Below are 25,698 nucleotides of genomic sequence, written 5' to 3'. Positions count from 1 at the left end.
CTTCTGTCAATTCCTACTTCTGTCAAGCAGTAAGTAGCAATAACGATCACTGATGATCTTATTTCAACTTCAAGAACTAGATGTGAGGTCCAGTTTATTTCTAATTTGGCCTAATTCCTAAAATGTAGTTTTCACGATTTCAACCCACTGGTCTCCCTTATCATTAGACCTTGAGTTCCAATTTTGCCATGCTAGCCCAGAAGTGCTAACAAAAGCTCTATTCAGCTTCTCAGCCATTTAGAATATATTAATTATCAAATACACATACCTAGTAGTCTTCAGAGACTAATGGGAAAGACTTGTGATTTCTTTCTAGTGGGTTTTCTCAACAGCACTCTGAGAAGGTTCTCAGTGAATGCCTGTTACTATTGTTGTTTCTTGCTTTAAGAGATTGTTGGGTCAATATGGCCATGATGACCACTTATTTTATTAATTAAGAATATCGTCATAGTGTGCAGTATTGCATGCTGTGCTTTCCAGGTCACACAGAAATACAGCCTTCAAAATAAAATCCAAGAAAATATGGAAAGAAGAACTTAGCATGGAATTCATGTCATGCATTAGAAGGAATTGATTCTCAATCAATGTAGGAAACGTGACTTGCCATGAAAACAGAGACTAAAAAATACAAATTAGTTAATTATCTATTAAGTGTTAGTCAATACACTAAACATGTTCCCCAAATAACTGTTTCTTGTGGTGGGTCTGGATTTGTTCATGCTGACCAAAGGTACTTAAATTTTGTCTGAGGTTTTAGGTCCTTTTCACACCTTACATGGCCTACTCTATGAGACATCATTCTTTCATGGGTTTGTTCATTGAATACACATTTATTTAACACATAACTTATTTCAGTCACTGTGAAAGACATTAAATATAAAGACTGTATGTAATAAATGCAGAGCTTGCTCAAAAGAAGTGTTTAACACAATGGACGTTGTTATTAGTTCAATGAAAGAGCTATTGTCATTTTATGCTGCAAAAGCATGTGAGCCATCACATATATAGAAGTGAAAAGAAAAGTGGATAATCTTTCTATTGTAGGTATTAAAAGGTCATTGAATTTTGAGGGGGTTGCACATAGTAGACACTCAATATATGTTTTCATAACTCACTACAATTTTGCAACTGGTGCTATGATACACCATGTTTAAATCTTTAGTTCTAACAAAACTGGAGTGTAGGTTACATGCCTTGCCTGCTTTAATTACGTTTTCTCTCCAACATTTACATAATACATTGACATCACTGTGGACTCTCATAAATTAAAACAAACTATGACTCTACTGCAAGTTTGGATCACAAATTCCTCCAAGAAACTCTTAAATAGCTTTCTAATTATATGGAATTTATACACAATTTGTATTATTGTATGATTTCCCTTGACGTGTAATGTTTAAAAGTAGACGTGAATTGAAATTCTGAGAAAAACATATTCTTTAACTTCAAAGTCCTTTAGGTATGCCTACAGCAGCCCTTCACTCCAGGGACTCTATTGAAAGATTGCCTGGGCAATGGAACTGTCAGGAATGTCTGTCTCCTTGAAGCCAAGTTTTGGATTCTATTCACTTGACACATGAACCAAGCAGGTAGAGATCAATCCAATTGCATCTGAACCACTGAAGTCTCATTAAATGATACCGTTTAGTAACCACCTTCAGCCCCATGTTCTACTAACCCAGGGGGATTTCAGAAGCATTGCCAAGGTCTCTTCTGTCTTAAAAAAAAGGGAGGGGGGCAGTTATAATTCAACGGCTTGGGCAGCTTCTTCTTTCATTGTGTGTAATTTATAAAGCCAGACAGATGATATTTATTGTCTGTATTGTGGCTAAATAACAAGAAATAGTTTTTCTGAATTACTAATGTCCTTTTCCAGTCCATGCATTATAATACTCAGGGGTCTGTGTTGTTTTATCAAAAGGCAGTAAAGATGAGAAGCAGAATCTGCTAGCCTCTGCCCCTACACCGCTAATATGCTGGCTTACCTCTGAGTGCTTGCAGACTCTACCACCTATCATAGGCCAGATATTATGCTGGGCTATGAGAACACAAAGTTGAGTAATACACACTATGGCTTTCCGGTGTGACCCATCTACTGCTGGCCTTCCACTAATAGACTCTTTCCAGGAGTTTGCCTCTATCTCTGCCACATTTTTTCATTGAAGATTTAGAGTGTTTCGAATTTTAAGTATTGTATTTAAATCCTTGGGACTGATGGAAATGTATTTTTCGAGACTGTTTATGTTGTTTTAGATAGAACAAGATAGAATAATCTTGCAAATGTCTGATATGAAAGAGTTTGAGGTCACTGCAACTAAAAATTTGTTGTTGTTTAAGAAGCAGAAGAATGATTTCTGATAATAGCCACTAGAAAGTATACAAAAACAGCTTAAAAACTGAAAGCCTCTGAGATTACAGTACCTATATGTAACAAGATTTATTCCTATCAATCAGGAAGTTGCTAAAATAAATCTAACAGCACTTCATCCAGTTAAGTCAGATCAGTTGGAAAGAGAATTTTCAGACTAGTAATGCTCTCCACTTTTTTCAAAGGAAGAAATTCAGTGCCCAGGTATTTTTAAAAAATTATTTGTCATCACAAAATTAATGTAAGCATATTTATTGTAAAATTGTGGTGAAAGCCCTATAATTTTCCTCAGTTAAATATTTAATGTAGTAAAAGCTGTCTTAATAAAAGAGGTTATCAGTTTGTAAGGCAGTCAATGCAAATGAGAGCTTTGAACTCATTTAGGTTCCTTAATACAATGCTAACTTGGGAAGCCTTAGGACTTAAAAAAAAAAAAAAAAAAAAAAAAAAAAAGAAAGAAAGAAAAGAAAAAAAGTAGTCACAAGATTGGAGAGTCAGGAAGGCATAGGGTTCCACCACAAGAACTGCATAGAATTACCCTAAAGAAAAAGAGACTAACAGAGAGAATGGTCTTCAAACTGTTGAAAGATCAACAAATATAAAATTAAGTAGACATACATAAGTCAGCACAGGACCAACTGGTGGAAAATAACAAGGAGAAAACACTTCTGCCCTGCATGAACATGAGTTTCCTAACAGTTGATGCAGCCCAATTGTAAGATGAGCTGCCCTCTGAAAAATAGAGCCTCCCACATAGTATATGCTTAAGAAAGAACTCTGTGGCTATCAGTCAATAACACTGTAAGAGGGTTTCCAGCAATAACACGGGAGATAGGTTTATGGGCCTTTCATTAGAAAGCCTATTTCTGCTTCCTCTCTGTTTCCCCTCTCTCATTTTCTCTCATTTCAAACATTTAATTTCAGGTGGCTCCACCCCAATAAAGACAAGAGAAATAAGCATTTGGCTTAAGGTAAATGGACGAAAGAATGGTAGGAAGTATTTTTAGCACTTTGTGGAATCTCAGTCCTCTTGAGATGAGAGCCTTGGGCACTTTCTTTCCCCAGAGCAGATGAAAACAACAGGCACCAATGTAGCACTTTTATTTGCTTTGGTTAGCATAGTTATATTTCTTTAGTATACAAGGTCTAGCACCATCATGCTCAGCTTAAAGTAAACACATTTTCCTGTATCTATACCACGGGAGAATATAGAATTTTTCCAAGAAAACTTCAGAAGAAACTCTTGAATGAATACAAACATATCTGAAATGCTATTTTTACCACATGGCCTGAACATTGAACAATAATCAAAGCTTATGAATTTCTGTTATACTTGTGTTCACTAATTACCTCCTCCTCTTCCATTTCTAATTTCAGTTGAAGAGTTTCAAAAATAAAAAGAAAAATAACAGAACAGTGTGAGAAGACAGATGGCTCAGCTGACGACAAAATCCATTTGACTTTTACCACACTGGAAGATGGAAAGCTTGATTAATAGTCAGTCAGCCAATGAGACAATTTAAAAAGAAAAACTACTTGGCAAAATATGTCTTAACCAGATACGGCTATCTTACAATTGCTTGACTTAAATGTTTTTTGTGGAATTACCATTTTGCATCAGACCTCTTAAATATGCCTGTTTGAATAAGCTCAAACCAACATAAAACTGTTTATAGTATTAAGTTCACAACATAAGCCAATATAAACCTATTTTAACTGCATCTACTGATTAGGTAAAAAAGAAAATGCCACTGAAAACTTCTTAGTGCCTTTCCCTGAATGGCACTATAATCTATTACAATTACCAAAGAGAAAAAAGTTCAAAGAATGCCTGCCTATACAAATTATTCTTAGAATAATAGAACTTCAGAGTTGGAAAGAGCCTGAAACTTCTTCTAGCCAATTACCTTTATTTTACAAGTGAAATTAATGAGGCGCAGACACATGAAGTGATTTTGCTGAGACCACACAGACTTGGAGCAAAAACTATGCGAGAACATGAAGTTCTGGTCTTCTAATTCAGTATGCACTATCTTTTATTTTATTTTATTTTATTTATTTTATTTTATTTTTTTTACTATTTTTTAACTATGTGCATAGTCAGTATCTTAGAAATATTGATAGTACTATTATGGCTTCTTTTTTAAAGTTGGAGAGGACATTGCCCATTAAATTACATGTGCCTGTGCTTCAGAGTTACACAAAATCGGAAATTGTATATCTCAAAATAAACATGTGAATAGCATTTTAAAAATGCTGTTTAATAGAACATATCTCTTTGTAAAAGCCTGGGGATACATGATAATATCTGCTAATTTTAACTAGATTAATTTCTAAATAATAATTTGGAAGGGGGGATAATTTTTATATCAATGATTTACTTGTTATTATTGACCAGATTATTAGTAACCTTTGGTTTTGTGAACCCATCATAATATTATAAGGAAAATAGACAAGAGGAGCAATGACTTTAGAGTAGATGACCCCTTGAGCTAAACTTTTCAAGGGAAATAAATCACAAGAAAAAATTATAGCAATTTTAGCTTCAACTTGAAAATAGATGCTCAAAATGTTATGAATGTGATTATTACACAATGATATATTATGTGAGTGATTTCCTAGGGAATCTTCTCTTCATCTTGTTATTGTTATTTGGCCATACTGGTTTATTTATACAATTTTATACTTGATGCTTCTCTCATTTCCTTGATAACACAGCTGCACACACAACAAATGTCTCTGTCTATTGTTGAACAATGTTAAGTAGCATAATTTGACACATGTACATTGCAAATCAATAAATGCGACATTTTATTTTCCTGGTACATTCTGTGTAACTTATAACACAGCTTCAGGTATATGATGTGTCAAGTCATATCTTCTGTATTATATCAACTGAATAAAGGAAAAGGCTGATATAATTTAATTTCTTAGGGTAGATTACTTTTGTCTCCACTTAAAAATTGCCTCTCATGTCTTGAATTAAAAATTGTTTGTCAAATTGGATAAACCAAATAACTGCATTCCTAGCTGTCTATATTAAAGACATTTAAACATTACATATATAATTACTACATATATATTAATAATACATAATGTATATATACACATCATATATATAATTAATATGAGAGATACTGTTGATCATCTTTTTATGGTCCCTAGACTGTGATTAAAAAATGTTAAATATATATTTCCTGAGTGTATATCTAATAGTCACACGAATGTGAGATACCCCATAATTCATCAAATGATAGTATTAAGTTTTGTGATCTTTTACTGTATGTAAAGTTATACCTTCTGAAAAAATCCACATAATATTATTGAATTCTAGTTGATCCTATGCATGCAGAAATATTTGGAGGCAAAGTGTTCTAATTTAAGCAAGCTTTTAAAAAATTCATCAAAGTAAACATGGATATAAATATAGACAGAGAGTTGCATAGATGGACATGTGATAAAGCAAATATAATCAAATAATAATGTAGAATTTATAAAATCAGTATATGAGTATTAACTGCACTATTATTTTAATATTTCTGTATAGTTGAAATTTACATAAAAATACTGGAAAAACATAGATATGTCCAAATTGTGGCTTACGACTTGAGATATTCCTTCAAATTTCTCTAATCTCATAGATTATTTTACAGTTTCAGAATAAACAATCAACTCAGATTTTATGAGAAATGACTTGTGACAAACGATTTTTAAATTAATTATGGCCTCAGAAATGAATGACACTGTACTTTAGATCAGTTGCTTTCAATATTACCCTGTCTCTAAACACTGGCTTCCAAGTACAAGCTATGGATAATTAAAGAACTCTAACAGGCGGGTCAGCTCGTCTCGCTAGCTGGGAATACAGCATGCATGCAACTTATCCTGACAGCCTTCAGGGAAGTCAGAGCTGGTAACCATCACTCTTGAACATTATATCCACTGCCTTGTGGAATGCTGGCATCTCAGTTATTCATTGGTTATGCTTCTTAAGCAGATCTGTTGTCCCTCTCTGGCAACCCCTTGGCCTACCTTCAATGGCAGTGCAGTGGTCTGCTACCTAAGAACATCTGTCAGATCCTTAAACTCTCATAGTGAATGTCAATCCAACCATTTATAGACTATGAGCATTTTCCTTCAATTAACATCAATAAAGCAAGTGCTACTCAACTTGTAAATATTTAATAAATGCCTTTTATGTCAAGCCTTGTGCTAGGTTCTGAACATAACAAAGATGAAAAAACTACCATGGGATATTGTTTTCATGGACGACTTAACAAAAACTGTTGGCCACTTAGTTCCTATCTAAATTAATTTTTTTTAAGAAAGTCACTCTAAGGCAAAGTCATCTACTGTATCGGACTCTCAGGTTTTAATTTAAATTATCAAGTGAGACCATCAGACAGCCACTTATCTGCATCACATATGACATTTTAATATTAAGCCTTCAGATTCAAGGGAAATAAAAGAACAACAACAAAAATCACTTCTGTCTTGATACTAAAACTGATTTAAAAGGCATGGTATATACCTGTTCCCTGTAAGGTCAATAATCAATTAATTTTATAATTAAATGCTAAAAAAAAACCCTCATATAAAATTTGATACACCACTTCTATCAGACAATGAAAAATATGTAATCTCTTTTTACCCAGATTTCCAAGAAGTTCATAGTGAAATTAAATGTTTAATAGCTGTAACTATATTGTTTTTCTACTTCTGTTTTACCAGGCATAATGTATGAGGGTTTAAAAAATGTCAAATCACTTTTAGGAAGTGGAAGATCATAAAAATACCTACAATATTAGGCATGTGCATCAAATGCAGATGTGTCACCCAATGTAGTTTAAATGATTTTAAATGAAGTTGTTGAGCTGTATTTTAATTTATTGCATTGATAAGAATGTTACCCTATACTTTCTGACTACAGTGTTACTTTCTCATGATCTAAAAGCCAAGACAAAATATATACTGAAAATCAAATAGAGTTTTAAAATAAATCATTAAAATCATTTTAACAGGTAGAAAGTTATATCTGTGTAAGAATTCTGAAGTCAACATAGGGTCACTTCATATTTATCGGTGAATGATGAGTTGGCATTTATTTTCCCCTCACTGTGTATCTTGAAGAAAGTTGAAAAATTAGCCGCACTTCTTCTGATAACAGGTTCAGGAAATGAGATTTGAAAAGAACTGGAAGCATTTTCTGTGACAAACAGCGAGCTTCCTAATTCATTTTAGCAGCATCCTTGTTATTCATCTTTAGGCTATTATATAGTCTCTTGTGAGCCAGGGATAGGTCTAGGGAAGAGAGGGAACAGGAGAGACAGAAAGAGAGAAAGAAAAGAAGAGAGAGAGGAGGAAAAGAAGAAGAGGAGGAAAGGGAAAAGAGAATAAAGAATTTTAGAGCATTTATATTTTCATACCTTTTATTCAAATCTATCCATCTCATATACCAAAAAAAATGCTGGGATTGTTAAGAAAATAAGAAGTGCAACACTCCAAGTCCCTCAGAAAATTTAATCTTACTTAAAATTATTATTATTATTGACTAAATATCAATTACATATAATAATTTCTGAAAACAGTACTTATTGATTGAGAACTGTAGGGCAGTCTCTCCCTCAGGTAGGTTTTGTACAGCTTATAGAATATGTTTCATTACGGTATTGAAATATTCTGATTCTCCCCAAAGGTCTTTTGTTAAATATTTAATCATTGAGGCAGTCCTAAATAGTCTTGTATCTCAGCGAGTGAAAGCCAATATAATGCTCCATTAAGTTTATACAAGTAATTGATCTATATTATCAGTCAATTATAAATGACTTAATTTCATCCATGCGTATTACTCTGGAAACTGTGGGATAGAGTTCACCTGCTTTATTCCATATTTCATAAATTTCCAAAACATAATACTTAATCTCACAATCACTAGCTCTATGTCCACAAGCACCATATTATTTGTATCAAGGCATTATTAGTGAATAACCTTTGGTTCTAATATTGTAGCAGTTTACACTTTTTCTCCACTCAGTCCATCTTTGTTCACTCATGCTTTCCTTAAGTGGGCATTTTCAATATTGGAAGGTCTACCATTCATTTCAAATTATTATTTTTACTGTGTTCAGGAAATTAATATCAAGTGATAATTATTGCCAAATATTGATCTCATAAGTATTTAAATTATTTGATGACTGCTCAGGTAGAGAATAGGATATTTTATTGTTGTTGAAAGTGAGACACACAGGAAGGGAGAATATGTTTGGGCAATGGATCACGAGGTCAAGAGATCAAGACCATCCTGGCAAACATGGTGAAACCATGTCTCTATTAAAATACATAAATTAGCTGGGTGTGATGGCGCACTCCTGTAGTCCCAGCTACTCGGTAGGCTGAGGCAGGAGAATCGCTTGAACCCAGGAGGTGGAGGTTGCAGTGAGGTGAGATTGCGTCACTGCACTCCAGCCTGGCGACAAAGTGAGACTCTGCCTCAAAAAAAAAAAAAAAAAAAAAAGTTTCAGCAGTTGTGCTTAATGCCAAGCTATTCTTTCAGGAATTTCTTTTGACATGTTGTTGATAAATCAGTGGTTCTGTTCCTATATGAGCAATAGCAAACACATCTAATCACTATGTGCTAGTCACTATATGTATACATATATATATACACACACTAGTTACTATATGTATACATATATACACACAAACATATATAGACATACAATATATTAACTCAGTTTAGCAAACAATTTATTAGGTGGGTACTATTGTTATCTTCATTTTACAATGGAGGAAAGTGAGGCATAGAGCAATTAAATAACTTAATAATTTAGTGGTAACACATAAACACAGAATCATGGTATAAATTCTCTTAAAGGACAACTGAGTTTAAGATGCCAACCATTTTAAAATCAAAATACTGAAAAACAAATTGTACTTCTGTGTTTAGAAAATGTTTGAATATCTAATGCTTCCTATTTCACAATTTAACTCATTTATTCTTGTCTACTCCTGAAGCTATTACAAAGTGAATTTCTAGCTTGTAAATTTTATTCCTAAATAACCTAGCTGTTGTGGTTTTAGCAAGTACAAAGATTTTTTTAAAGTAAAATGTATTGAGTACATTTAAGGTATACAACATAATGTGATAAGATACATGTATATATAGCAAAATGATAATTATCCTGGAACAAATGAACATATCCATCATCTCACATAATTACCCATCTCCATCCCCCATGGCAAGAGCAGCTATAATCTACTCATTTGCCAAATCTCCTGAATACAAGATATTTTTATTGACTATAGTCCTCATGTTGTATGAAGAAGGATGAACGAGTTGAAAGATCTAATGTACAAAGACATTTGAAGAAATCCTATGTTCTAATGAATTCAATTAATTAAATTTATACAATATATTAGACATGATATTTTCATGAATCAAAACAAACAGCATGGTCTCTGCCTTCAATGAGCTAATATTCTAGTGGGGAGAAAGTTCTAAGAAGTAGGAACCTTGGGAGATAAGTGTACATTGTGAAGTCAGATCATAGAAGTAATTGCTCACAATAATGAATTCAAATCAGCAAATAAGCAATGAAAGGGGTACAATCTCATGTAACATACATTGTGAATTTTTAACTAAAGAAAGTAAACAAACCTTTCTGCGCTCCACAGTGTGGTGCCTTATGCACTACCAGCATCATAAAAGGCACTAAGAAGAGAGTCAAGGTAACCACTGAGAATTTTCAGAAAGACCAATGAAGAAGGAAGCAGAAAGACTAGGTATGAAGGCAGCATGAGAAGTCCATTTACTGCGGCACGATTTCAGAGGAGGTTCAGTAGAGGCTATTTTACAGGGTTCTTCATTACATTGGGTGAAGAGCTAGAGGTTAGACAAAGGGGATACTCCCCTGCCTGAATGGAGCTGACCCTGGCAGTAAAGTCTGAGGTTGGAGAGCATGGTTCAGGACTCCAGCAAAGGCTGCCTAGGGCACCAGTCGAGCTCTCCTTCTCTGTATCCGTCTTTTATCTTCAGACTACAGGAAAGTAGATAGAATAAATTAAGGTTTGTGGTAGAAGACAAACATGTATCAAAAAGCACTAACGGGGCCAGGGAGTATGCAAGTGCACTAAATCAATTAGAAGTTCCATTCATAGAACCACACAGAGATAAAAAAGACATGATATGGCAGCTATGCCAAATACATAAGTAATAACAATAATAGAAAAGAATATTATAGAAACAGAAAAAAAAGGAATAATCAATTTAGAAGACACTTAATGAGAGGAACAAAAGAAAAAAAAATCTCTATAGTATTTCTGTGTAATTTATCCTGTGGAATATTTTAATAAGAACATGAATTCAACAGGCCAATAAATGAAAAACAAGATAATAAAACAATAGACTGATGTGGTCGGAAACTAAAACTGAAAATAGTTTCGTTGTAAGACTAAGGGGAAGAAAAGGAAATCATATATGAAAATTATGAATACTATTGAAAATCAAGTTACTATCATAGTGAAGGGCTTGAGTTAATCACCTTATAAGCAGAGAAAAAATTCAGAGATTTTTAGTAACCGTGGGAAGATGATAGATATGGAAACAGTCAAAGATGACCCTGAGTAAAGATAACTGGTGACCCTTAAGAAAAAATAAATTCAGGCCGGGCGCGGTGGCTCAAGCCTGTAATCCCAGCACTTTGGGAGGCCGAGACGGGCGGATCACGAGGTCAGGAGATCGAGACCATCCTGGCTAACACGGTGAAACCCCGTCTCTACTAAAAAATACAAAAAAGTAGCCGGGTGAGGTGGCGGGCGCCTGTAGTCCCAGCTACTCGGGAGGCTGAGGCAGGAGAATGGCGTAAACCTGGGAGGCGGAGCTTGCAGTGAGCTGAGATCCGGCCACTGCACCCCAGCCTGGGCGGCAGAGCAAGACTCCGTCTCAAAAAAAAAAAAAAAAAAAAAAAATCATTATAATGAAATGGCAGACAATTTTTCTGGAATAAACGAAGGACTTAATATCCATTTCAAAGGAGTGCATTCAGTTACAAGAATGGTACTACAATGAACACTGAGACATAGCCTGATTAAGTTTCTGAATTGCAAAGGTGTAAAAAACATTCCTTAGCTATGCAAGCAGACAAAAGCAAGTCACTTTTGTAGGTGAAAATTTCAAACTGACCTCTACAATAATATTCAATTTCAGAAAACAGTAAAGCAATTTGTGTAAAGTGGCTGAGGAAAAGGTAAACCTAGAATATGATGTTCAGCCAAGTCTTTGTTCAACTACGTTAAAACCACAAACAGACATTCTCATACATAAACTCAGCTGATCGATGTCGTCTTCTTAGTTGTTTTGCTAATGGGCTCCAATCTCTCACGGAGGTGACTTCTTGTATGTGGGAAGATGCTGCTGTCATTCTCAAATACACAGCAACAGTGGATATAGGATTAGAAACAAGGAATGTTCACAAAATTATAGCACAATCGTTTTAAAGTGAGGTCCTCTGGCCAGAAGAATTAGTATCACTTGGAAACTTGTTACAAAAGTAAAATCTTAGACACCACCATCAAATGTGCTGAATCAGAAACTCTGGGGACGGGGTCCAGATATCTTTGTTTTAGCATGTGTTGCAGGTAATTCTCATGTACACTAAAGTTTGAGAACATTAGTGCTAGTGTATTCCTTTTACAGGTAGATGTTAACACTCAATGATCAACCTCCAAGAAGAGTCTAGACTGTCCAGGATTAGGATTTCAACAGCAGTCCTGAGTCTAGAGGGCCAAATATAACACACACAAATTCTGGGGCCAAGGCTATGTGCTGAGCTGTGTGCTGAGTTATTCCTGCAAGTATTGATTGACTTCCCACTCCTGCCTGTGAATGATTACATGAATTGAATGGAATTGGCCATCTAAAAAACAGCTTGCCATGACCAATTAAGTCTAATGTCTTTATGAAAAACAACTGAGGAAACAGATGGCATATAAATTTGGAAATAGGTAACATGAGGGTGTAGAAAGAATGACAGAAAATGGCAAACAAGCACAGAATCACCTGGGGATTATTATGGCTGTTGGGGCGATTGAAATCAGCCTTGAAATGAGCCAACATTCTGAAAGGAGCCCTTGTTACAGGTGTGATGTAGGCCAGCTGGTCTCGAAAGTCAGGGGTGCTTTCATCTTGGAAATACAAAAGTCAAATGCATTCATGGAAAGAAAATATTAGGACTTTATATCCTTTAAAAATGCATTATTTGAGTGCATGATTTATAAACTACAAATTAGTACATTATAGAATAGATAAATAAATATGCATTGAAGAAATCCTTAGAGGCTACAAATGTATGAATTGAAGACATTTCTTGGTGATGAAATCTAGTCAGCAGTGAAGTGAATAAAAATATGAGACTATTAAAACCATTTAAATGAAAAGTCAAGGCCAAGTAATTGGGAGCATTATGGTTGCAGAACAGAAAGTGTTATTTACCTTGAGAAAGAAAATATTTATCATACAACCCACATGGATTGGAATGTGGGAAGAATAATGATTGCTGTATTGCACAACTCCAGGGGGAGTCATTCCTATAACATAAAATGTGAGTTGTACATCCTGGAGTTACACTACGCAAGAACTTGAGGCAAAGGGATGTGAGAAGAAGTATGGGAGAAATAAGTCCCTTATCATATTTCATATCAAGTAGTCAACAAGTATTGTTTAAAAGTGAAACATACAATTGAAAGGAAATTATGTAAAATGATTTTTGTGTTCTTTCACAAACTTAGTATTTATATACTGATATATCGTGTATATGAATAATTGAAGTTTATTTAAACTCTTTGTTTTCATTCAGCTTCTATTAAATTCAAGTACAAAGAAATTATATTTCAGTTAAGAGTAGCATGAATTGTGAAATCTCACTTTTAGATACTTAGATATCTGTGAGTAACTTCTTGTGGTCTTTCTTATTTTGCTTGAATTTTTAATAATATTTACAGAAAATCATTATTTTTTAATAAAAATTCCCCAAACAATGTCCTTTTTAGCACTGTGACCTCTCCTTCTCATGGCCTCTTGTACTCACCTTTATACCGAAGGCAATTTAGATTTATTTTGCCAGTTAATAACTATTATAAAGCTATGAAGTTAATCTTGCACTCAGCTATAAACACTAAGTCTTATTTCCAACACTTTTTCTCCATCTTAAGTTTACAGAACTTTATATAACGAAAGCAAAATGAGCATTTAAAACAATGTTGCATCCCTCTAATATTGAAAAAAACAATTTTATGCTCTCAAAATTAAAATTTTTCTGTCAAACCAAGGAAACAATACACACACAGGCATGCACACACACATACATATACACTTTTGATCTAGTGTTTTTGAAAAGAAAATTATAATTGAACTATATGAATAAATGGGGTTTGAATATTTATCAGGGAAAAATGTGAAACAGTAATATACCTTGTTTTAATTCTCACTTTTTTGGATGTGCCGCACCCCCTTGAGGAAAAGACTCTATCTCTCTGTTAACATGAAATGTAAACAAGCTTGATTAGAGGCCCATGCACTTGATGATGAAAGTACCATATTGGAATGGCTTTCTAGAATATCAAAAAGTAACCCCACAGCATCAGAATAGAATATTGGAATCTTTGGCCATGCAGCCTATCCCATCACTTACCCATCACTTACATTGGAATTTTGTAGGTAAGTATATTATTCCAATTCAGAAATAAATAAATACTTACTCTAGAAATCTTGGCGGTGGGGGGAGGTTGGTGGGGGAAGCGGCCCAGTGATGGAAGAGAAAAAAATCAATCAATACACTTATTTTATTATTTGCACTTATTTTATTATTTGCATTAAGGGAATTATGTGTCATTTGTAAGGGTGACCCAAAAGTGAAGCCTCAGGGGATTTACATGCAGTCAACACTCATATGCAAACAAACCTTTTGCTCACTTAATCTGTTTTAATCTTTCAACAACTATTTATATCATATCGCTTTTTTCAAGATGAGTAAACTGAAGCCCGAACTTCAGAGAGATACCATAACTTGTCTAGGAACCCAGGATAAATAGGAGTAGAGGTGGGATTCAAAAATTGGCATGGCATTTTTTAAAGCCTAACCTTAAACTTCTATCTAGCAGTCCCCAACACCAGCTGCACACCGCAATCTCAGGAGAAACTTTTAACAAATCTTGACACCTATACCAAACTCACAGAGATTCTGATCTGATTGGTCTGGAATGTGGCTCAGATATTGGTAATTTTTAGAAAGCCTTCCAGGATATCTACTATATGGATGGTTGAGAAGCAGGTCCAATGCCAAGCTACCTCACTATTTGATGAAAAGTCTCATAGCTCACCATAGACCCCATTCCTTTACCTTGGATCCAGATGATAAATAGTTTGCCCTTGGTTAGTTTGTGTGTTACAATGAAGACACTGGATATTTCCATTCCTCATGTCAAACATATTTATTACCCTAATAAATTTTAGTACAAGACATGGTATAATAAGCAAACTTATTCAATTCTAGCTAATGTAAATTCTGACAGTATGTGTTTTAAAGATGGGTCCAGCATCAAAGTAAATCTTTGACTTCTGCCTTATTCCAGGTATTTTCAAGGTAGAGAGAGGGGGTGCCAAAACAATGGTTGTTAGCTTTGCATTTTATTGAGATTTTAATCAAGTTCTAGGTGTAAGCATTTATTCACGTCCATAAAGACCAGATTAATTCAGCTGGAAATTTTGTCACTCAAATAATAATCAGAGGGAATAAAATAAAGAACATCATTTGTTGGAAACTGAAACTGTTTTGTAGGTTAATTTTTGCCAGAGAAGCCAAACCTGTGGGTAATCAGCTATACCCTCACCAATAGGTGTCACTGCAGTCAACAATTACCAGGGGAGGTCCTCTTGTTGAGGCGGTGAAATCAGATCAAGGTGCTAAAAGTTAGTAACTAAAATATTTTTCTTTCTTTCTGTGTCTCTCCCCCCCGCCCCCCCCCACATATATATGTAGATTATCTTTTGTCACTTTTTTTCCCACTTCCCTCTTTTTCCCCTTGAGTTATTTCTAAAGAGGATAGCCTTAGTATAAAAGAACAGTGGTGCGCAAAGGGAATTGGAGGTACAAATTACTTATACACTCACTGCTGGACCTGTATTCTTGGTTTTCATTTGCCACCCTGATGATCATTGGTGCTGTTCAAATTTTTTTCATTCTCCAATACTTGTATTTTGTTTTTTATCTTAACAGACAAAATTGTATGTACTTACTCTGTACCACATGAGTTTTTGAAATATATAGACATTGTGGAATGACTAACTGACCAATTAAGATGTGTATTCTCTCACACAGTTATTGTAATGAGAACACTTTACAACCACTCTTAGTAATTTTTTCTTTTCTTTTTTTTGTTATACTTTAAGTTCTGGGATACATGTGCAGAACGTGCAGGTTTGTTACATAGGTATAAAAGTGACATGGTGGTTTGCTACACCCATCAACCTGTCATTTACATTAGGTATTTCTCCTAATGCTATCCCTCCCCTAGCCCCCAACCCCCAACAGGCCCTAGTGTGTAATGTTCCCCTCCATGTCCATGTGTTCTCATTGTTCAACTTCCACTTATGAGTGAGAACATGCGGTGTTTGGTTTTCTGTTCCTGTGTTAGTTTGCTGAGAATGATGGTTTCCAGCTTCATCCTTGTTCCTGCAAAGGACATGAACTCATCCCTTTTTATGGCTGCATAGTATTCCATGGTATATATGTGCCACATTTTCTTTATCCAGTCTATCACTGATGGGCATTTGGGTTGGTTCCAAGCCTTTGCTATTGTGAATAGTGCTGCAATAAACATACGTGAGCATGTTGTGGAAGACAGTGTAGCAATTCCTCAAGGATCTAAAACCAGAAATACCATTTGGCCCAGCAATCCCATTACTGAGTATATACCCAAAGGATTCTAAATTACTCTTAGTATTTTGAAGAGTACAATATATTGGCTGGGTGCGGTAGCTCATGCTTGTAATACCAGCACTTTGGGAGCCCAAGACAGGCAGATCACCTGAAGTCAGGAGTTCAAGACCAGCCTGGCCAACATAGCAAAACACTATCTATACTAAAAAATACAAAAATTAGCCTGGAGTGGTGGCGGACACCTGTAGTCCAGCTACTCAGGAGGCTGAGGCAGGGAAAAATTGCTTAAACCTGGGAGGCAGAGGTTGCAGAGAACCGAGATTGTGCCACTGCACTCCAGCCTGGAAGAGAGAACAGGACTCCATCTCAAAACAAAAAGAAGAATACAATATATTATTAAATATAGTCACTATGTTGCATAGTAGATCGCATAAACTTAGTGATGTGAATTCCTTAGATAAATAAATTGTGCTATCTGAAAACTATTAGCACTATAGCATATGTTTCACCATTTATATTGTAATTTCATGTACTATTAGGGCGATAACATATGTTCTACCCTTTACATTTCAATGTCATGTACTTTTGATCTTTCTGTTATGGACTTGGCAATACTACATTGTATAATACTATATTGAGGGACGGACATTAGGAATATGAGTGGAATTTCTTCATAACATTCACATATATCCCCCATCAATGTTTTGCTTATTGTATGCATTCATATCCCCACTAGAAAATAAGACTTACTTTGAGGAAACATGGTGGGCCTTATCCATCTTTGAATCTACCATTGTGTCTACTAAGGTATTTTGAATTTAACAATTACTGTTTGAGATGCCTTGAACTAATTAAGCAGTTGAGTCTGGTGGCAAAACCAAACTTAAGTCACTTCAAAACAAAAGGAAACAAGTAAGCAGAGCCCACCAGAGCAGAGTAGGTTTTCTTGCATGTGGATCATTCCACGTGCTTGTGAATTAGGTTTTTTCTGGAAATGAGCAAAATAGCAACAAATCCAATTTGGTCAACTCTGAAAAAGGAAGCATATCTCAAGTGAGGATGAAATAAATTGTTTCAGAAAACGTAGAACACAATATTCACATTGCATTTCTTACAGAGAAGGTGCTCACAAAGCAGAAAGCATAATTTTAAAACTTCCAGAGAGTCAAATTCCGGCATGCAAGATTTGGATAGAGAAAATCTGAAAGAACAAGAAAGAGAAGCAAGAAGAAGTGCCAGCTTGACATGGATATAGAATATTAAATAAGGTTGGGGCTGTGTTGAGACTTGAGAAGCAGTTAGACTTCCTTTGCTAGTTCGGGGAGTCTCAAGTGGGAGAAAGGACTGAACCAACGACAGAGTCAAGAGAGACGGAGAGCGGTTGGGGGACGGGGAGGGAGAGAGAGAGACAGAGAGAGAGAACAAAGAATAAAACTCAAGGAGAATAAAAACAAGAAAAGGGAATGAAGATGGGATTGGTACAACAGCACAAAGCCAAGGCTAGTTTCCTATTATCTGAGCTAGTGGGTGCCTGGCAACTGGAAAGAACAGGAAATATCCCACAGGCTGACGAGGAGGAGGAGGTGCTGCAGCGAGCGGCACACATGGCCCACAGAAATGTCAGCCCAGAAGGAGAGGCAATTGTCCCGCTTCCAAACACTGCCAAGGCTTATTCCTTAAGGTTAAGCTTGGAAAAATCACGAAGGTCTGTGGATATGAGTCATATCTAGAACACTGTAATGATTTCTTCATCTCTCAACATGGGAACTAGTTGTTTCTGGAACTAATTGTTTCTTGGAATTCAAACGTTTTGGTTTCATAACAAATACAATTTGTGGAAGTATTTCTCAACGCTTCCAGATCTTATTGGAAAATAAGATTTTCCAATTAGAAAACAAATATATCTTTGGTCTGATTCCTTCTTTAGAGGGGTAACATATATACTATTTTCAGTAAAACCAACAATATAAATCATCTTATTGAAATTTTTTGAAATGCTAAAAAAAATTATGCATCAAAAATAAAAATAATTTCATCCAGGCGCGGTGGCTCACGCCTGTCATCACAACACTGGGAGGCCGAGGTAAGTGGATCACTTGAGGCCAGGAGACTGAGACCAGGAGTCTGAGACCAGACTGGACAACATGATCTCTATTAAAAATACAAAAATTAGCTGGGTGTGGTGGCAGGCACCTGTAATCCCAGCTACTCTGGAGGTTGAGGCAGGAGAATTGCTTGAACCCCGGAGGTGGAGGTTGCAGTGAGCCGAGACAGTGCTGTTGCAGTGAGCCAAGATAGTGCCACTGCACTCCAGCCTGGGCGACAGAGAGACTCCATCTCAAAAAGAAAAAATAAATAAAAATTAAAAATAAAAACAGTTTATGCATACACTAAAAAGTAGCAAGACAACATCCAGAAATATTTTTTTCTTTTTGTTAAGCATAAAAGAAGGGTTCTTTGTATCAACATATTTGTTAATTTTGTTAATTTGCTGACTGGTACAAATGAGAATGCCCAGGCTGCTCTAAAGGAGATTGAATTAAGAGATGTTTTTTCCATCTCAACAGATATATTCAACTTTTAGTTTGCAGAAACTTTCTAAGAAAAAGAAACAAATATTCATTTGCTTCTGATAGCCTGCTTTGAAAGAAAGCACACAGCAAATTATTCTGAAAGAAGTGCCACTCTGAAAAATACTGGCAGTCATATCATTAAAGAAACATCACTAGACTAATTCTGTCTCCAATTATATTTTACATTAAATGAAGATAACTCCTTATTCATTTGTTGTAAAGTCAGCCATTTTAATGCCCTCAGGTCTTTGGGGGCATAGTGGTATTTTCTTAACAAACAAGATAAATATTTGCAACTTCGGTAATATACTGAAGACTACGTTACAGTGCCGTAGAATCACCAGTGTCTACATGTGTACCTATACACATATACATCCAAACAGTTCGCTTAAACCGTGAGAATTCTAAACTCACAGATGAACTTCAGGTTATCTATTATTGTGGTCAGATTATTTTTTAGCCATCATACTACTTTTAGAAGAGCATTGGAAAATTCATGCAAAATTGCTGCTTGAGTACAATAGTGAAGGTCTAAATACTGTGGGTAAAGAAAGTGAAAAAGTAAAAAGCAGTTATTAATTTATAATACATTTGTGCAAAACTGGGAGGAATAACATTACATTTCAATTGAATGAGCTATCAGGCTATTGAACCGTACAAATCTCCTCAATATATTTGGATCCTATGAAGTTCATTTATGCAAGAAATGTCAAAACCCATTTAAGGGAATGATCAATGAAATGTGACAGCACCATGTAATAAAACAATGGGTATCAATCACGGGATGAACACAAACACTGAGGCAAGTTACACAGGCGAATCCTGCCCCTTGTATTGTATTTCCCTCTTTCCTGTGCCTAGTAGTGTAGATGAACACACATCACCACTACTTCAATTTTTTTTTTTACTTTAGAGAATGATCCATAAATGATACAGATATTAAAATGGGGAGGAGAACAAACCAAAACAATGCATTTTGGAGTGTCTAGGCCTGGATATGAGCCCCTGCTTTACTCCTTCTTAAATGTGTGAAACTGGGCAAGTCACATTCTCTCTAAAATAGAGATAACAATATTTGACTCTCAGTTGTTACAAGAAAAAAAAAATACATATGTGTGCTTGTAATCGAGTATGTTTGTCATGAAAGGTCCATGCACTGTTGCATAATGTTAACTGGAGAATATACTACTTTGTGTATTTTTTAAGTCATTTATTAGTAAATAAATGTAAAGTATCTAACATGAAAGTTAGATTATTTTAGTGTGTTCTCGTTTTGTTGATCTTAAAATTATTCATCTCTTCGTAGCCTTCTTGTATTAAAGAAGTTGTGCAGCTGATGTTTGATGAGACGTATATAAGAACATAAGCTATGGGTGAGTTGCCTGTGCTCTAACTCTGGCTTCCTCTGATTTCAAGCTGTTTGACTCTGAATAGGTTACTTACCTTGTCGAAGTCTCAATTTTTCACATATAAAGAACGGATAATAACTCATACAGTCATTGTGAGAATTAAACGTGTTAGGAGCACGTATAAACATGCCTCACACATGTATTCAGTAGATGTTATTATTATCATTCTTAATGATTCCTGGAGAGTCCCACAGCCAAACTCACAAAGCTCATGCAAACACTAACTATAGCCAGGCTAGCTGTAGGAGGGTCAAGAAGCAATAAGGCATTTTATGCCATAGTGGATGGCAGGGAAAATTCCTCTGACTTCTATGTTACCAAATTCTACTTACAGTTGCTTTTATGGAGGAAATCCTCATAAAAGTATATATCCCAGATGTATTAATGAGGGCATTATTTGGTCTCATTAGGAGTTGAGTAGAAGTACAATAACTTGAGACTAATTTAGAAATGTTGATTTTGAAAAGTTTCAGTTGGAGCCCAAACCGCTCTCTCCATATAATTTAAGTTATACAAATGATTCTAATACAAAGTCAGCCTTGAAAGCCAATATATTATTGTGTCCCTAGAATATGTTGGTTGGGTAGATGGTAAAAGATACAAATACAATTAAAACTGTCCATTTCTTCAGAGAATCTATTAGAGAAAGGCAAAACAAATAAATTATACTGCTATTATTGAGACCTGTGAATAAAGATTTTTGAAAATTCAGAGAAAAATACAAGTAATTTTTTCTAGAATTTCAGAAAACATCAAATGCATTCTGAACGCTATGGCTAAAGAACAATTTTTCAAACAGATTCTGGGGAAGAGAGAGTGTGCCAAACATATGAACTGCATCTGTAAAGTGTGGAGGCAGGTGATCTGATGACCTATTAAAGCAATCTCAAGTAATAAAGTATACTGAGAAAGAAGTATGTGTATGTATGTGTAACAGACATTAGTAGTTTATAAACAGATATGGGACACAGTCATAGAGAAACCTGACTACTGTAAAGAATAGATAATTAATTCAGTTAAGGAAAGAATAGAGCTGGAGGCCGAAGGGAAGCTGTTCAAAAGCTTAGAGAATACCCGATTAAGCGCTGACCTAAGATGGCAGCAGTGGAAATGATGGAGAGCAGATTTTAGAGATATCTCAAAGCTGGAAATGGCACAACCTTATGACAATGAGAGTGTGATGTTAAAGTAGAAGTTCAATATTTTTATTAAGGAAGAGGATAAATGATATATAAAATACTGAGAGAACATGAGAGAATCACCAATTTTATAAGTAAGTGTGCGTTTACTATCTTAATCATGAGGAACTTGTTACTAGAATTAGGGCACCTCTTCTCTTTAGCCTTCTCCTGAGGTCTAGAGTAACTTGGGGAAGGCAGAAATAGGTTGGCCTAAAAATATATATAGAAACTTACACAATACTGCCCCATATTGGGATGGCAAAGTATAATCCACACTGGCCACAGAGAAGTAATCTTTTAGAAATAAAGGTATGAGACCAAATGCTATGGAAACTTCATATAACTCCTGCAAATTTTACCCATGGCTGACTCATAAGGCCATGATGATTAACACTGAGCTTTTGAAGATACAGCCCAGTGAGGAAGAGAGAGAAAAAATAAATAATTTAACATGCACAATGTTGGGAAACTTTAAAAGCTTATGTATGTTATTGTTCAATATCTACCTAAATTAGAGTTACATATTCATTTATTACTTGGATTTAAAAAGGTCTCATTCAGGTCCAACCCACCGTATTTATATTTTATATCAGAATAGCTGAGTGTCTCTCAGAAGTTTGCACAACAAAAGAAACAAGAAAAAAATGAGGAAAAATAAAGCCATTCAAGTCAATTTGTTGGTTTAACAAAAGGGAAAATAAGGAAAGGCATCATAAAGCTGTTAAATCATAAAATTTATTTTACATAGAGATAGAAAAGCTCACTTTAGACCTAGTGTTCCTGCCTTTCTATCTACTTCAAGGTAATTCTATTTGAATATTAGTGTTTCTTATGACAGAAATGAGAATTCCAAGTCTTCACCTCTTCAACTTTAATTCATTAATAATTCCTGAGTAAACCTGGAAATATTTGGAGGTTTGAATTTTGGTCTATTAAACTGTCTGGGAAGGTGACATTTAAAAATATGAATAGATGACTTAAATAGAACGCTGAAAAAAGCAATAGGTAATGCTGATTTAAAAAAATGCACTGCAAGAGACCAATCCAAAATGAAAAAGGAAAGAAGTAGAGACAAAAATGTCGAATAGGAGTGGGTGGTGCTTTCCCTAGATGCTTTGGGGTTTGAAGATGAGTCATTTCTTGATACACTGAATATGAGGAGCTGTTAACACATTAGAAACACTTCAGAATTTTTAAAGTACTAGCTAAATATTATACTAATAAATACTTCTCCTACATTCTTTAATTCTAGGATTAAGATGCAAGGGCATCTGAGGATCGACTATTTGAATAAGAAAATATGAAGCATCCTGATTTGTATTAATTGAAGATTCCACAGGCAATTAAAAGTTATATTATATCCTGTCCCGACTTATGTCAGCAACTGCTAGAAATTATGTAGTGTTAAGCTATGGGTTACAGAAGATCTATATAATTTACAGCAAGTAGTTTACCTTAAGGAATAGTAATACAATTTACTACAATTCTATGTCATATGGGCACAGATAAGCTATTGTTCTTACCTCACAGAGGGCTGAGGCCTATAGAAAACTAACATGGTGGGAAGATCTCTTGGATCCAGAGGTTAGAGACCTAGAGTTGAGCCTATAGAAAAGCTTCAGAGAGCTGCTTAGGGTGCCAGGTTTTAAGTGCCTATGCAATGGGGGGAAGAAAAAAGGAAGACTTTGAGAGTGAAGAGAAAAGGGATCGTGTAAATCAACTCTCCTTTTACATAAGTAGGCTTGGATTGGCCCAGGGCTAAATGGACTTTATTATGTTCACCTCTCAATTTGGAGTTTAGATGGCTGAAGTTGTTATTCATTGACATTAACTCAATAAGAGCATACAGTATAAATTTAAAACTGTACTGAATATTCAATCACATAGAGATAATTTGTCACAGGGAAGAAAGATTGACTGGTGAAGCATAAACTCTCTATTTTTTCTTCTTCCTGTTCTAACAAAGCTCTATTTAGCTATTTTTAATAATGTACAACGCACTGTCAAACAATGAGCTGCTCCAAATTTTAAAGTTTTAGTTTACAGACCATGTATTGTCTTTGGACACTAGAAAATGTCAGGAACTGAAAATCCACCAGAATAATAAGGTTTAGGAGCCTTGTCAGATGAACAAAAAATATACAGTCAATTATATTCCTGTAACAATGATGATCAATTATATAAATAAAAGAGGTTCAATTTATAATGAAAAAGACATATATTTTAATAATTTGTGCATGTATAGTATTATGGTTTAACATTAAAAAGATGTTTTGTGAGTCACCTAAAGAATGCTAAAAAATTGTTAAGCAATATAACATAAACCTGACTAAATGGACACACCTCACATGTTTCTGTTCAATAGAAGACTAAATATTTTTAAAGAATTATTCATTATTTTAATTTAATAATTTAATGCATTTCAAAGTCAAATTTCAATAAAATTCTGAAATATTGGTAATGCATAGGGATTTCTTTCAGATTTTCATCTGTGAAGAGGGTGGAGAGAAAAAAAGAAGAAGGAATTTCTAAGTTTGCTTACCAATTAGAAATTGTGGATAAGAATGCTAAAGTAAATTTTTGTGCTGCTAGCCAGTGTTGACTACAAAAATATTTTAGTTCCTAGCGTTACGCTGAAATTTTTCATATCATGACACACATAAAAAACGCGTGTAGCAATCTAAGGGTAGTTAACGAGGCTCTTTATATATTAAAAAAAAAAACTCTACCAGCTCTCCTAAGGGTTGAGGGGATCCATATCTTGGCATACCTGCAACCCAATTCCCATACACCAGGGTGTCCTATCACATACCCATTGTGAAACTCTGGCTAATGGACTGGACCATCTGTACTTTCACATGAAAATGACAGAATCTGTGAAAAACAAGTATATCATAAATAATTAACAAAGGCACCATTGCAGTCATAGCTTATATTCCTCCTGGATCATTCCATGAGTTGATAATCTGGGAAAAAATCTGATAAAATGGAATCAAGGGAGGGGGAAAATCAAATGCATTATGAATTCTCTGTGCCTTTCTCATGACACTCTTTGCGTGTATTTAAAATTTATTTATTTATTTATTTTTTTAAATTTATTTATTATTATTATACTTTGAGTTCTAGGGTACATGTGCATAACGTGCAGGTTTGTTACATATGTATATTTGTGCCATGTTGGTGTGCTACACCCATCAACTCGTCAGCACCCATCAACTCGTCATTTACATCAGGTATAACTCCCAATGCAATCCCTCCCCCCTCCCCCCTCCCCATGATAGGCCCCGGTGTGTGATGTTCCCCTTCCCGAGTCCAAGTGATCTCATTGTTCAGTTCCCACCTATGAGTGAGAACATGCGGTGTTTGGTTTTCTGTTCTTGCGATAGTTTGCTAAGAATGATGGTTTCCAGCTGCATCCATGTCCCTACAAAGGACACAAACTCATCCTTTTTGATGGCTGCATAGTATTCCATGGTGTATATGTGCCACATTTTCTTCATCCAGTCTGTCACTGATGGACATTTGGGTTGATTCCAAGTCTTTGCTGTTGTGAATAGTGCCGCAATAAACATACATGTGCATGTGTCTTTATAGCAGCATAATTTATAATCCTTTGGGTATATCCCCAGTAATGGGATGGCTGGGTCATATGGTACATCTAGTTCTAGATCCTTGAGGAATTGCCATACTGTTTTCCATAATGGTTGAACTAGTTTACAATCCCACCAACAGTGTCAAAGTGTTCCTATTTCTCCACATCCTCTCCAGCACCTGTTGTTTCCTGACTTTTTAATGATCGCCATTCTAAATGGTGTGAGATGGTATCTCATTGTGGTTTTGATTTGCATTTCTCTGATGGCCAGTGATGATGAGCATTTTTTCATGTGTCTGTTGGCTGTATGAATGTCTTGTTTTGAGAAATGTCTGTTCATATCCTTTGCCCACTTTTTGATGGGGTTGTTTGTTTTTTTCCTTGTAAATTTGTTTGAGTTCTTTGTAGGTTCTGGATATTAGCCCTTTGTCAGATGAGTAGATTGCAAAAATTTTCTCCCATTCTGTAGGTTGCCTGTTCACTCTGATGGTAGTTTCTTTTGCTGTGCAGAAACTCTTTAGTTTAATGAGATCCCATTTGTCAATTTTGGCTTTTGCTGCCGTTGCTTTTGGTGTTTTAGACATGAAGTCTTTTCCCATGCCTATGTCCTGAATGGTACTACCTAGGTTTTCCTCTAGGAT

At 35.2% G+C, this 25,698-nt stretch overlaps 1 long non-coding RNA gene across 1 annotated transcript; it reads left to right on the top strand.

Annotated features, from left to right (window-relative positions):
* Window positions 1–13,818: 13,818 nt before the first annotated feature.
* LOC139363579 (uncharacterized) lies at window positions 13,819–22,977 on the top strand. The gene is made up of 4 exons (XR_011624231.1): window positions 13,819–14,081; window positions 20,182–20,248; window positions 21,084–21,198; window positions 22,718–22,977. It is a non-coding gene; the product is annotated as an uncharacterized lncRNA (long non-coding RNA).
* Window positions 22,978–25,698: the final 2,721 nt, after the last annotated feature.

The sequence above is a fragment of the Macaca nemestrina genome, chromosome 6 (assembly GCF_043159975.1).
Source record: "Macaca nemestrina isolate mMacNem1 chromosome 6, mMacNem.hap1, whole genome shotgun sequence".
Lineage (NCBI taxonomy): Eukaryota > Metazoa > Chordata > Mammalia > Primates > Cercopithecidae > Macaca > Macaca nemestrina.
The sequence above is the reverse complement of the archived record's forward strand: the minus strand, read 5'-3'. Positions and strand labels throughout refer to the sequence as shown.